Below are 12,392 nucleotides of genomic sequence, written 5' to 3'. Positions count from 1 at the left end.
ATCTAAAAAAAAAATGACAATATCTAAATTTGAATTATGATTTAATAATATAATTATCTATTTTTCGGATGTATATATATCAAATTTTTAAATCACTTAATGAGAAAAATTAATCAATTTTTAAATCTTATTTAAAGAATAATCTGATTAGTCATTCCAACTCTTAAACTTCGCGGGCACTGGCAGAGGAGCTAACGGATTGGGTTAGGTAAGGTTTAAGTTGTTGGAGGTAATATTCTCACTCTATAAATTTATTTATTTTTTAATTTTATTTTTTACCTGTGTGATTCTCTTTCTTTATTATTGGTTTGGTTTTCGGTTTCGGTTTTAGTAAGATTTATGTGTTTGTTTACAAGTTTGCATGGTAGAGAATAATTATTGGTGATTATAGTTGCAATCGAAATATCTATGTTCGTTCCATGCTAAGGATTTTGATCGGATTTTGTTTTCTTCAATGAGGACCATAAAATTGAAGTAAAAAAAATGAGTATCAAAATTTTTATTTTTTATTTTTTATTATCATTTTATTTTATAAAAAAATGTAAAAATTTATTGAGAATTCAAAATTTTACTATAATATTAAATTTTTGTATAACTAGGTAAATTTAAAACTTTTAAATATCATTGTGATCTTGATTTTTATTCTCTTTCTATCCCATTAAACTAGTACTGCTATTTGTTAGTTTGTTAATTATAATTCAATTAATTGAAAATGAAAGCGTAATATAACCTTTCATATATATTATAGTTAATTTGTTCCAGCTTCAGTTATATATGATAGTATAATATATAGGGATAATCTCTAAATGTAATTTTTATTTTTTTATGTGATTAAAATAGTCCATCTTAATAGTTTATAGAAGAGTTAGATAGTTTCTTTTATCTCTAAAAGACCCAATCTATTTTTTTTTTTACTTTTTAATTTTTTGAATTGAAACATCAATTGTTTGCTACACATTTTTTTTCTTTTTCATTTTTTAATATATAGAATACTTACAAATGGAAAATGTTTGACACTCCAATTTTTTTTCATAATCCAACTTATAATAATATAGTCATAAGTGTCAATTTTTATACAAATATGAGAAGATAATTAATTAACTTATACATTTTAACCAACCACATACGCAAACTTTGACTATTTCAAGATGTTATTTCACTATAATTTTGATTAAGAGAATCTTCAACCCTTAATATATTTTTTTTATTAAATTATAATTTGATAAGAATTTAAAAAGATGAAACGTTGAAAATTATGTTTGTTCCATCAAAATTGGTGAAAAGAAAAAAATTGGGATAAGAATGAAAATTCTTTTGAAAATTGATAAAAATTTAATGAAAATGTTAAAATAATAAAAAAAAATATAAGAAAATGATGAAAGTTTAAAAATATTTTGAAACCTTCTTATTCATAAAGATTAGAAATTTGTGTGTGTATTATATTCATATTGTATTTTTAGTTATGAAATTGAAATCAAAAGAAATGTAACTAAAATTATTAAATTAATAATAGAAACATTATATTAATTATTATTAAATATCACTTCACTTCATATTATTATTAAATATCAGCTCACTTCATATTTAATAATACAGTTATATATTTGTTTTAATTATAACTTTTAAATTTATACATTTTCATAACTCAGTTAAGCTCATTTAATTTGTATTTTAATTTTTTTAAACTAATAATTTAAAAAATTATAAATATAAAAATTACCTTATAAATTTTATATATATTTTCAGATAAAATATTAAATTACTTTAAAATAATCATAATGATTTTTTTAAAAAATTTATAAAGTCCCGCGCGAGTTATCACTAGTTCCATATAAAAGGTAAACCCTAACCTAATTCAGCCTGTCACAGGCCTCTCTCTCGTCTCTTTCTCAGGCTGAGTTCTCTCTCTATTCTTGTGATTTCATCTCAGATCAGATCGGTGGATTTCCATCTCAGCTCAGATCGCTAGCGGCTTGGTCTGTTGCTCTATCTCTCTCTCGGTGACACTGTTGGTTCCATCTCATCTCAAAATGTAACCCATGAACAGAGGCTAAAAGGCCACACTCTGTTACTGGTGCAGGCTCCTCTTGATAAGGGTAAGAACTCGGATAGGAATGAAACGTCGGATGAAGATGCAAGTCTCAGGGATTGGAATCTGTTGAGCCAGAGGTATCTCAGTTGAATGACCTTGCTATCTCTGCAAATCCTGCTGTGGTTGCACCTCCCTCAAACTCAACACAATGTTCAACTCCTTCAGATCCTGTTCCAGATATTGATAAAAAAAATTAGAGCACTAGAAAAGAAGGTGTGTTTTATAATTGAATCATACCTTTATTATTATCTCTATCTTTTTATTTGTTGTTGGCCACTGATTGATATGTCGTATATCATATTCATGGTCTTGAGATAGATAATATTGTTTAATCAATTCCAATTATTTGTTGCTTCTGTTTATGGAGTTCTGTTGCTTTTGTTTGTCTAAAATCAGTTTCTTTATTGCCTTTGTTTGATGCTATTTTTAGTTTATACAGAGGAGAACTCTCCTTTGTGTAATGTGTATCCAGTTTTATTACTTTTGTTTGTTGCTTTTGTTTATTATTTTTAAATGTTCTATATTTTTTTTGTTATTTAATTATGTGAATCTGCGGTCCTAAACCAACGGATTGGTTCAGATTGGTTCCACGATTTAAACAGATTGGATTGGTTTTAATTTTTTGGGAAGCGTGGATAACGAATTGGTCCTAATTTTTTTAAAATTGGGTAATCACATGCATATGCTGTATTGGAGACCTTAAGATGAACATCCTTTGAAATTTGGTGTTTCATTAAGACTAGAATTTGAAAGCTAAATCTACTTATATTCTCTAAGGTCTACAAACTTTTAATATCCTGGGAATTAGATACTTGGGATAGACACCAGCTGTTCATGTTGGTTTGAAGTTTCAGTCATGAAGTGTTTTGGTTCGACATAGGCTAATTCATGCTGCTTGTTAGCAAAGTATATACTCAAAACATCACGGCCATTCTTCTTAATCATACAACAACTGTTCATATTTCATAAGGAAGCCACTTATAAGTTTTCACATGATTCCCTTGCAGTATCTGTAGCCTGTAGGGCACCTCAAACACAAATGCATTTGGTGAATGTGACATTGTAGTAGGACCACTTATACCTATAGTATTTTCTGATTAAAATATAAATAAATAAACTTTCTGTTGTTAGTATATCTAGTGTTATAATGTGATTTCTAATTACTTTGGTGTTTTTTAGTTATCTTGTATCTTTGAAGGACTTGTCTTTTATGAAGGGGATGTTGATGCCCTTTCTGGACATGTGAGTCCTAGGACATTGAACCTTAGTTAGTATAAATTATAAAGTGGATATGAATACATTCCCCAACTACAGTAGTCTGAACTAGAGATGATGATTCTATACATTGGAGATAAGAAAATGTAGTCATTGTCTTGTAAGTTGTTTTCCTCCAATTAAATTTGTGGAGCGGTCTAAGAAGATGTCGTCATTGGCTTGTAAGCTGTGTTACATGGATTGGGCACTTTGGGGCGAAGTACCCGTGTCGACACGACACGACATGGGTGCGGGTGTGAGATCTGTGTCGGATTCGCGTGTTCTCTCTCGGACACGGCTCTTTACAGACAGCAAAAGAGATGAAAGAGGGAGAGAAAGAGAGAACTCGGTCACTTGTCAAAATGGCGAAGACATCGGTCGCTTCTTCGACTGCTTCGATATGCTCGATCTCGATCTCCTTCTCTGTCTTCTCTCTCGTCTCTCGATTTGTCGATCTCTCTTCCTCTCCTCTCGTCTCTCGACCTCGATCTCCCTTCTCTCTCTCTCGGTCGCCGACTTCTTTCTTCTCTTCTTTGTTCTCTCGATCTCCCTCTATTAGTATATAATATTAGTAGATTATATAATAATATAATATATTAGTAGATAATAATATAATAATATATTGGTATATAATAATAATAATAATATATTTGTTGGTATATAATATTAGTAGATAATATAAATCTCATAATATAATAATATAATATATCATATTATTCATATCATATAATATTATTCATCCATTATTCATATTACATTTATATTAACATATAGTATAAATTACATTAATATAATAATATATAATATTATTCATCCAAAAAAATTATATAATACAATATATCATAAATAATATAATTTATTTTATATCTAAAATAATTTTTATTTGTTATTTATATAATATAACTCATCTTTATATAATAAATATATTTTTTTTAAAACAAACTATTTAACGTATCCCCGTACCTGTATCCAAATTTGGATACATATCCACGCATCCTTAATTTTTAATTTTGAAGTGTCCGACCCTTAGATACACACCCGCACCCGATACCCATATCTGAGTCCGTGTAACTTAGCTTGTAAGCTATAGTCTTCGATTCTTGCCTTGGCAAAATGGTGTTTTTTACCAAATGTTTGTGGCATCTGCCTGAGTTGCTTATCATATGAATAGGAATGGCAACGGGGCAGGGCGGGCCGGGACTACACTCCCCGTCCTCGATCCCCGAAAATGAGAAATTCCCTGCCCCGCCCCCAATCCTCGGCGGGGACCCCATCGCCAGCCCGCGCTCGCCCCCGATCAGGGATCGAGTATCCCCGACCTCGCAAATTCCCCGAATTGCAGTAACATATCATATATATATATATATTGATATATATTTTTTAAATTTTAAACACCCTATTCAAACAAATAATTAATACATATTTTCAAATTAAAAAATCTGTACATATTTTCAAATCTGTATATATTTTCAAATAATTTGTCAATAACATAGCATACTCTGTAATCTGTCAATAACATAGCATAATCTGTCAACATAATCTGTCAAGCTAAACTCAATAGCAAATTAAAAAATCTGTACATATTTTCAAATAATCTGTCAATAGCATAGCATGATCTGTCAACATAATTTGTCAAGCTAAACTCAATAGCAAATTAAAAAATCTATACATATTTTCAAATCTGTACATATTTTCAAAAAATCTGTCAATAGCATAGCATAATCTGTCAAACATAAACTCAATAGGAACATAATCTGTCAAGCTAAACTCAATAGCCATAATCTATCAACATATTTTCAAATAATCTGTGACATATTTTCAACATATTCTGTCAACATTTTTTCAACATATTCAAATAGGATAGGCTACCCAAAAAATTCAACAAGTTGACAGATTCCATCTAGCAGCCATAATTTGTCAACTGAAATAGCATATTCTATCCAGCAGCCCACACAAAGAAAAATTGAAGTTGCAAAGATAATAATTAGTCTCAAGCACAGCCCGCAAGGGATAGGCTACCCAAAAAATAAAATTAAAAAAAAAAAAATCCATTACAAAATAAAAAATCAAATCCATTGTGAAACCAAAAAAAAAAAAAAAAGATTGTTTGTCCAATACTTATACTACCACATCACAACTTTCATCATCTCCTTCAATTTGAATTCTTGTTAAATAACAAAAAGGAAAAAAAAAATAATAATCAATACTAATAATAAGATGTCAAAGATGTTAACAATTAAAACAAAAAAGATGACAACACATACAAAAGTGGCACACGACTCATCCGAGTCGATCTCATCATCATCATATATAGTCGTATAGCCCACCGATTCCAATGTTGAATTTCCTAAAAAGTAGAGAATATAAATTCAATATTGAAATTATTCCATGGTAATATAAAAGTGAAATACTAATATGTAAATTGGATGAAATAATAATATGAGTACCTTTTATCTCTGCACCCCACAACCAACTTTGTGCACACATTAATGCTTCTAATGTGTTTGGATGAAGTCTACTACGATGTGGACTCACCAACCTTTCACTAGTATTAAATGCTGGCTCAGAAGCAACAGTAGATACAGGAATAGCTAAAATATCCCTAGCTATTGCCTGTAAAGTTGGATACTTTGGTCCATTGGCTTTCCACCAATTCAAAAAATCAAAACCTAAAGTTCTTGGCAAAACATCCTCTTCTAGATAATGGTCCAACTCTGATCTTACATTCTTCATTTTTTACTGTTCTTCCTACTAATAAACAAATCATACTTTTAAAGGGTTTTTGTAACAATTTCTGGATGAGTAGAAGAGTCACCAACAACATCGGTCTCTTTACCAACTCGGTGCTGATACTTTTGCAACAAATCATAACAAATCTGACGAACCCTATCAACTTCATCTTCATCTTTGTCTCCATAAAGTTTCTTAAAATAAAACTCCAATACACTCATCTTATACCTAGGATCAAGTACAACATCAACTCTAATAACACCATGTATCACTAACCAATATTTATCAAATTTTTCCACCATTTTTGATACCATTGTTCTAATCACTTCAATTTCACAAGAGAGCCATTGAGACAGTGCCATCCTAATCTCACATAAAGGTGGGAAACAAACATTGGCTGTGGGATACTTAGTATCAGAAAATAACTCTGTGATAGAAAAAAATATCTTAAACCTCTCACTAATCTCTGTAGCAAGCTCCCATTCTTCCTCACTTGGCACGGTCTTATATTGGGGCTCTCTATTTTTCAACCGAGAAATGACATCCTTATACAATAAGGCAGTCTGAAGCATCAAGTAGGTTGAATTCCACCTAGTTGCACAATCAAGTCCTAATTTCTTAGTACGTGGATTACGCAATTGATTGACTATTTCTTCAAATTTTTCTTGTCTTTTTGGTGTTGCTGTCCAATAAGCTACGCTTTCTCGAATTTTCTCCACACCCACTCGTATGATATCCAGTCCATCTTTCACAATCAAATTCAAAATATGTGCACAACAACGCATATGAAACAAACTACCACGCAACAAAAGCGATGTATTACTCAACTTATCCATCAACATGGTAATCATGGCATCATTTGTGGAGCAATTATCAACAGTAACAATAGAGATTTTTCTATCAATATTCCAATCTATCATACATGCAAGCAAAGTATCACAAAGAACTTCTTTTGTGTGTAGACATGAAACATAAATAAACCTAAAATATAATATTCATGAACAAGTATTAATAATATGCAAATTGAACTGAATAAGATAGAACTTTTAAAAGATTTGCAAATTTACAAACTCAATACAAATTTACCTTAAAATGCGACTTTGCAATGTCCATGAATCATCAATAAAGTCTGTGGTGACAGCCATGAATCCTTTCTTTTGATTGCTAGCAATCCACATATCAGTTGTGATTGCCACCCTACTTTTGATATGCTCCACCAAACTGAATGTCTTCACCCTCTCATAATCATAAAATTTTAAAATATCACTCTTTATCGTATTTCGAGAAGGTACTTTCAACAATGGTTGAAATGCTGCTGAATATCGTTTAAAACCAACATGATCTACGATAGAGAGGGGATATTCATGCAATATTATGACATGTGACAACTCTTTCCTAGCAAAATCTTGATCAAAAATATAAAAATTCATTTTTGGACTCTTTCTATTAAAGTTGTTAGTTAAAACTTTTTGCCTCACACTTTTTTCCTAGTACAACTCTTAAAGTGATCATGCAAATGCCCAGTTCCATTTTTTGAATCACCTCCAAGATGCTTATTACGATAATTACATATTGCCTTCCACACCCCATTGACTTCTTGTTTCTTACAGTGTTCCCACACAACACTAGTTTTCCTTTTAGTTCCTCCACAAGTATTGGACTCTTCTTCTAAGTCAATAACATTTTGATTAGAGAGGGGAGACGGTGAGTTGGTAGCTGGCAATGATTGTTGTGATACCTCGCTCTCAAATGGTACTTGAGAGTTAACTTCTAACATTTTTAACCTTTACAAAAATAACATGAAATGAATATCACAGAGAGGAGGATCCAACACCAATCTCACCCAGTTTGTGCAAATAAAACATAGTGATCAGGTGTATAAGAATTTTAATCTTTCAGTGTCTCGAATTGCCAAGACAACCATTAGGTAATGGCAGTTTAATTAAAATGATCCTTTGACAGTCTATCTAGTCATCAACCTCATAAAATAAATCAGATTATTTTTAAACATAGATCAGATAATTTTTAAAATAACAATTCCCAAATACAGATCAGATTATTTTTAAAACAACAATCAGAACACAATCAAAACACCAACTCCCGATCAGAACAACAACCAGACCATATAATACAACAATCAGAATGCCATTCTTTAAAATAAATCAGATTATTTTTATACACAGATTAGATAATTTTTAAAACAACAATCAGAACACCAATTCAGATAAATAATAAACAGATATACATTAATGATCTGTTTTGTAAACAGATAAACACAATCCCACTGTAAAATTTTTGCTTCATTTCTTTTTCTGTTTTCAAATTCATAATAAAATTCGCACTTTTTGACATATATATATATATATAATAAATAAATTTAGAGAAAAAAAAAAAACAAACAGAGGTTGAAGAAACAGTGAAATGAAATCCCTAGATCACAAATGTATACACTTAGATATATATATATACATATATGTACGTAAACCCTACATCGAAATCCTGAGAGAGAGAGAGAGAGAGAGAGAGAGCAGCAGCAGCAGCAAGGGAGGATCGGCAGTGAGGGAGGAGCGGCGTTGAGGGAGCAGAGAGAGCAGTAGCCCCGTCGTGTGTGAGAGAGAGAGAGGGAGGCGAAACCCTAAACAGCAGTGGCGGTGAGGGAGGAGCGGCGGTGAGAGAAAGAGGGGGAGACCAAACCCTAAACAACATAGCGGCGAGGGAGAAGAGAGAGAGAGAGGAGCAGCGCCATGTGTGTGAGTGAGTGTGAGAGACTGAGTTGAGTGTGTCAAACCCTAAACAAACACATGCATATATATACCCAGGGACATAATGGTAATTTTACCTCAGGGGCTAAACGAGGCCGGGCTGGGTCCGGGGCTTGGACACGTATCCCCGTCCCTGGCCCAGATATCATCGGGGATTAAGTTTTGAATACCATCCTCCGCCCGTCGGGGCAATTTTTCGGGGAATAACCGCTCAATTCGGGGTCGGGTCCTCGCCAGGTGGGGTTCAAATTGCCATCTCTACATATGAACAACTATTTTAGTCTCCTGGTCAGGATTCTGCAATGGCCTCATTGCTTTTGGCTCTACATTTTATATGCATCCTTTCCATAAAACTATTGCAATGCAAATGAGTAATTGCATTTAATATTTTGCCATAAGTCATGTAATGTCTGCAAAACCACCTTCAAAATGGATTTCTTATTTTGAGCAGTTCGTTTTGCTTATGAACCCTTTATGAGTGTGCAAAAACATCTTCAAATTTACTAAACAAATACTGCTTCGATTATTTATTGTAAGCTTACCCGTAGCTCTATGTTTGTCAAACTGTTTCCGCAAGTATTTTTGTGGCTAACTATGCTAGTAAGATTGACGAGTTTTGTATAGGATTTCAAGTAATTCATGCACTATGCAGTTGTTGTTGATGAAGTATTTTGTGTTTAAACTCCATCAATTATTGCCTTTTGAAGGATCATGTATGTTAATACCACTTGACATATGCTTGACCACAGTACTGTTCATGGATGTATTGCTTTTTCAGATTTACTGATCTCAGTTCTAAAAATGCAGGGGTTGGAGAGTATATCTTCAGGACGAACACGGGACGTCAACTGAAGGCATGAATCTAATGATTGATAGGTAATTTTTCTCTAACGCATCTTAATTATTTTGATATTTGTCACTCCTTGAGTAGATTTCAAAAGCAGCAGGTTATGTTTCATATCTTTGTCCTTTTGTGAATGAATTAACCTCACTTTGCTAGGCTGTCATGTACTGAAAGGTTCATTATTAGGGGGGTCTTTTTTTATGAATTTGGCGGTTGAATTTTTCCAATTTGTTTCTCATTTAGTTTCATCACACAATTTGTTGGGTTGGATAGGTACATCTCCATGCTCACATAAAAGAATGAGACTTGTTAAAAATGATGTAAAAAACATGATACACTCCCAAATCCCATGTTAAAAACTATGGAGTAAATTGGTTTCCAACTTTTATAGTGGATACTCAAATATGTAATCTCTCTCTCTCTCTCTCTCTCTCTAGTTTTGAAGAGCTGAGAATTTAGCTTTGATTAAAACAGCTAATAAAACCATGTCATTTACTGTTACAGGAAAACATGGAAAAGAATTCATAATTTGAGTTTTATGCGTTATTTAGTGCAGGATATAAGTTTTCCTTTCCTGCTATTTGTAGACCATCAAATTGAGCATGGTGGCATCAGTGAAATGGCTTTCATTAAACACATAAAATTAACAATAAGCATCTACATTCAGGTTTGTTGTGCTTAATTGAATCTGAACTTGCATTGACTTTAGAGGTTTTGGATCAAATGACAAGGCACAAGCACTTTGGAAATGTGTGGTTCTGTGGGTCTTATAGGGAACAGAAGATGATATTGAAAGAATGTGGAAAAATATGTTTTTTGGTTTCTTTTGGGTGCCAGTAGCTCCTCCTTTTAAAGGGGTCTCTCTCTCTCTCTCTCTCTCTCTCATATGGGTCGGAGAGCCATTTGTAGAATGTGAGTACGTATTTTCCTTTCTTTTATTGTTTTTTTCTTGGACGTCTGCCTGCTTCCTTTTGTACTTTATCTTTTTTTCTTTTTAATGAAAATTTACTTTTTGCTGATTAAAAAAAAAATGTCATTTGGAAAAATCATTACGCTTTAATTCGAGTCTTTATTGTACAACACATGAAGAATGCTAATTTATGATGTCTAGTATTTAGTATAATAGAACACAAATAAAAGATTGTGAAACTGCATATGTGAAGGAATGTGTACCCTTTGATAGACCCTCAAAATTTTTTTAGGGGCATCGGCAAGTTTGCTCGCCAAGGGAGAATCGATGCCTACGCTGCCGTGGTATGTGTTATGTTATCATATATACATACATATTTATGTTTGTATTTTTATTTTTGTTGTTTTTTAGCTTTTATTTTTGGCTTCTAACATATCATCCTTAATTTGTATAAAAGGATAATTCTAAATGCAGTCCTAATTATTTATGCTTGTTATAAGTTCTATTCGTAGCGCTGCTTATTGATCTTGTGAAGTACAAGTATGAAAAGTAAGGTGATGCCGTATCATTTTTGAATTACAACAGCTTTTCTTTTCTTTTCTCGCATTTTTCTGGTTACAGATGGTGCGGGAGAGATATTTTTCCTTGTCCGGCCATGAAATTGAACTTGTTCTACCCAAACAGTTGGAACTCCAGGAAAAACTTCGTATCGGTCTGCCTACAGATGTGGATTTTCTAACAGATGAGTTTGATAGTTGACCATTCATTTTCCAATGCTAGTGGTTAGATGCAGGGTCCTCTATCAATATTGGCCCTTTTGTTGGCTAACATGGCAGAATTCAAAGGATGAATTCAAATTCTATGTCCCTAAAGTTGGCTTTTGAGTATCATTTATATTTTTAACGACTTTATTGTAACATCAATCTTTGTATAGTTTGTTAATGCCCAGTTTTTGCTACGTTCCTCTTGTTCTGTTTGATGCTTTTCACATCCTTGTTACATCAAAACGGCCTTTCTTCCAAGCCTTGAAAATGATTGGGAGCTAGCATATAACATTATAAGAAAAGCAAAGCACTTTCAGTGACCATTATTGGTGACCGAGAAAATTCCATCACTGAGAAGGTCAGCTTTTGGCGACTGAAATACATCTTGTCACAGAAAGTCCAATATGTGGCAACCAAATTAAAGCTTTAGTCAGCAAAGGCTTGGTGCTAAGTTCCCCAAGTTCTGCTGCCATAATGAGGGAATTGTGTCCTCGATGAAACAGTAACCTATGGCAACTAATAGTTTGTCTCATAGTGACACCCTACGAACAATGACCAGTAATATTTCCCGCCAAATGACTATTTTTATTTTAGCAGTTATGAAAATTTTTGGTGCATTTTGAGAACATTTTGGCGACCGATGCTTAATTGTTGCAGAAGGTTGTTCCTATAGAAGGATGTCGTTAACTTTCCAAATTAATTCAGGCGACAAAGTGTTTGTCACAGAAGGCTTAACCTATGCACAACCCCTCTCTCTCTCTCTCTCTCTTTCCATTGATTACAGCACACATGATCACCACCAATTGAAAACCCAGTAGAGCACTGTCCAGTGCCACTGCCTTATTGACTGTCCACCGTCACTCAACCATATCAACCATCCCCTGTTCCTCCGCCATGGATGAGGTAATTTTGTGAAATTTTCTATTTGACTCTCGATTTCTGTATCTCCTTTTTAATTTTAAAACCCTAAAACCTATTTTCATCTCAGGTCCTCACCCCTTCGCTACCACACTACTGTCAGCCATCATCGTCGTTG

General features: G+C 32.9%; 1 long non-coding RNA gene across 1 annotated transcript; it reads left to right on the top strand.

The window, feature by feature from the left end:
* Positions 1-1,845: 1,845 nt before the first annotated feature.
* Positions 1,846-11,550, top strand: LOC114301651 (uncharacterized). Its single transcript, XR_014329995.1, has 5 exons — positions 1,846-1,976; positions 2,081-2,305; positions 9,646-9,714; positions 10,885-10,936; positions 11,214-11,550. It is a non-coding gene; the product is annotated as an uncharacterized LOC114301651 (long non-coding RNA).
* Positions 11,551-12,392: the final 842 nt, after the last annotated feature.

Source organism: Camellia sinensis, chromosome 5 (assembly GCF_055761805.1).
Source record: "Camellia sinensis isolate YWXY chromosome 5, ASM5576180v1, whole genome shotgun sequence".
NCBI lineage: Eukaryota > Viridiplantae > Streptophyta > Magnoliopsida > Ericales > Theaceae > Camellia > Camellia sinensis.
The sequence above is the reverse complement of the archived record's forward strand: the minus strand, read 5'-3'. Positions and strand labels throughout refer to the sequence as shown.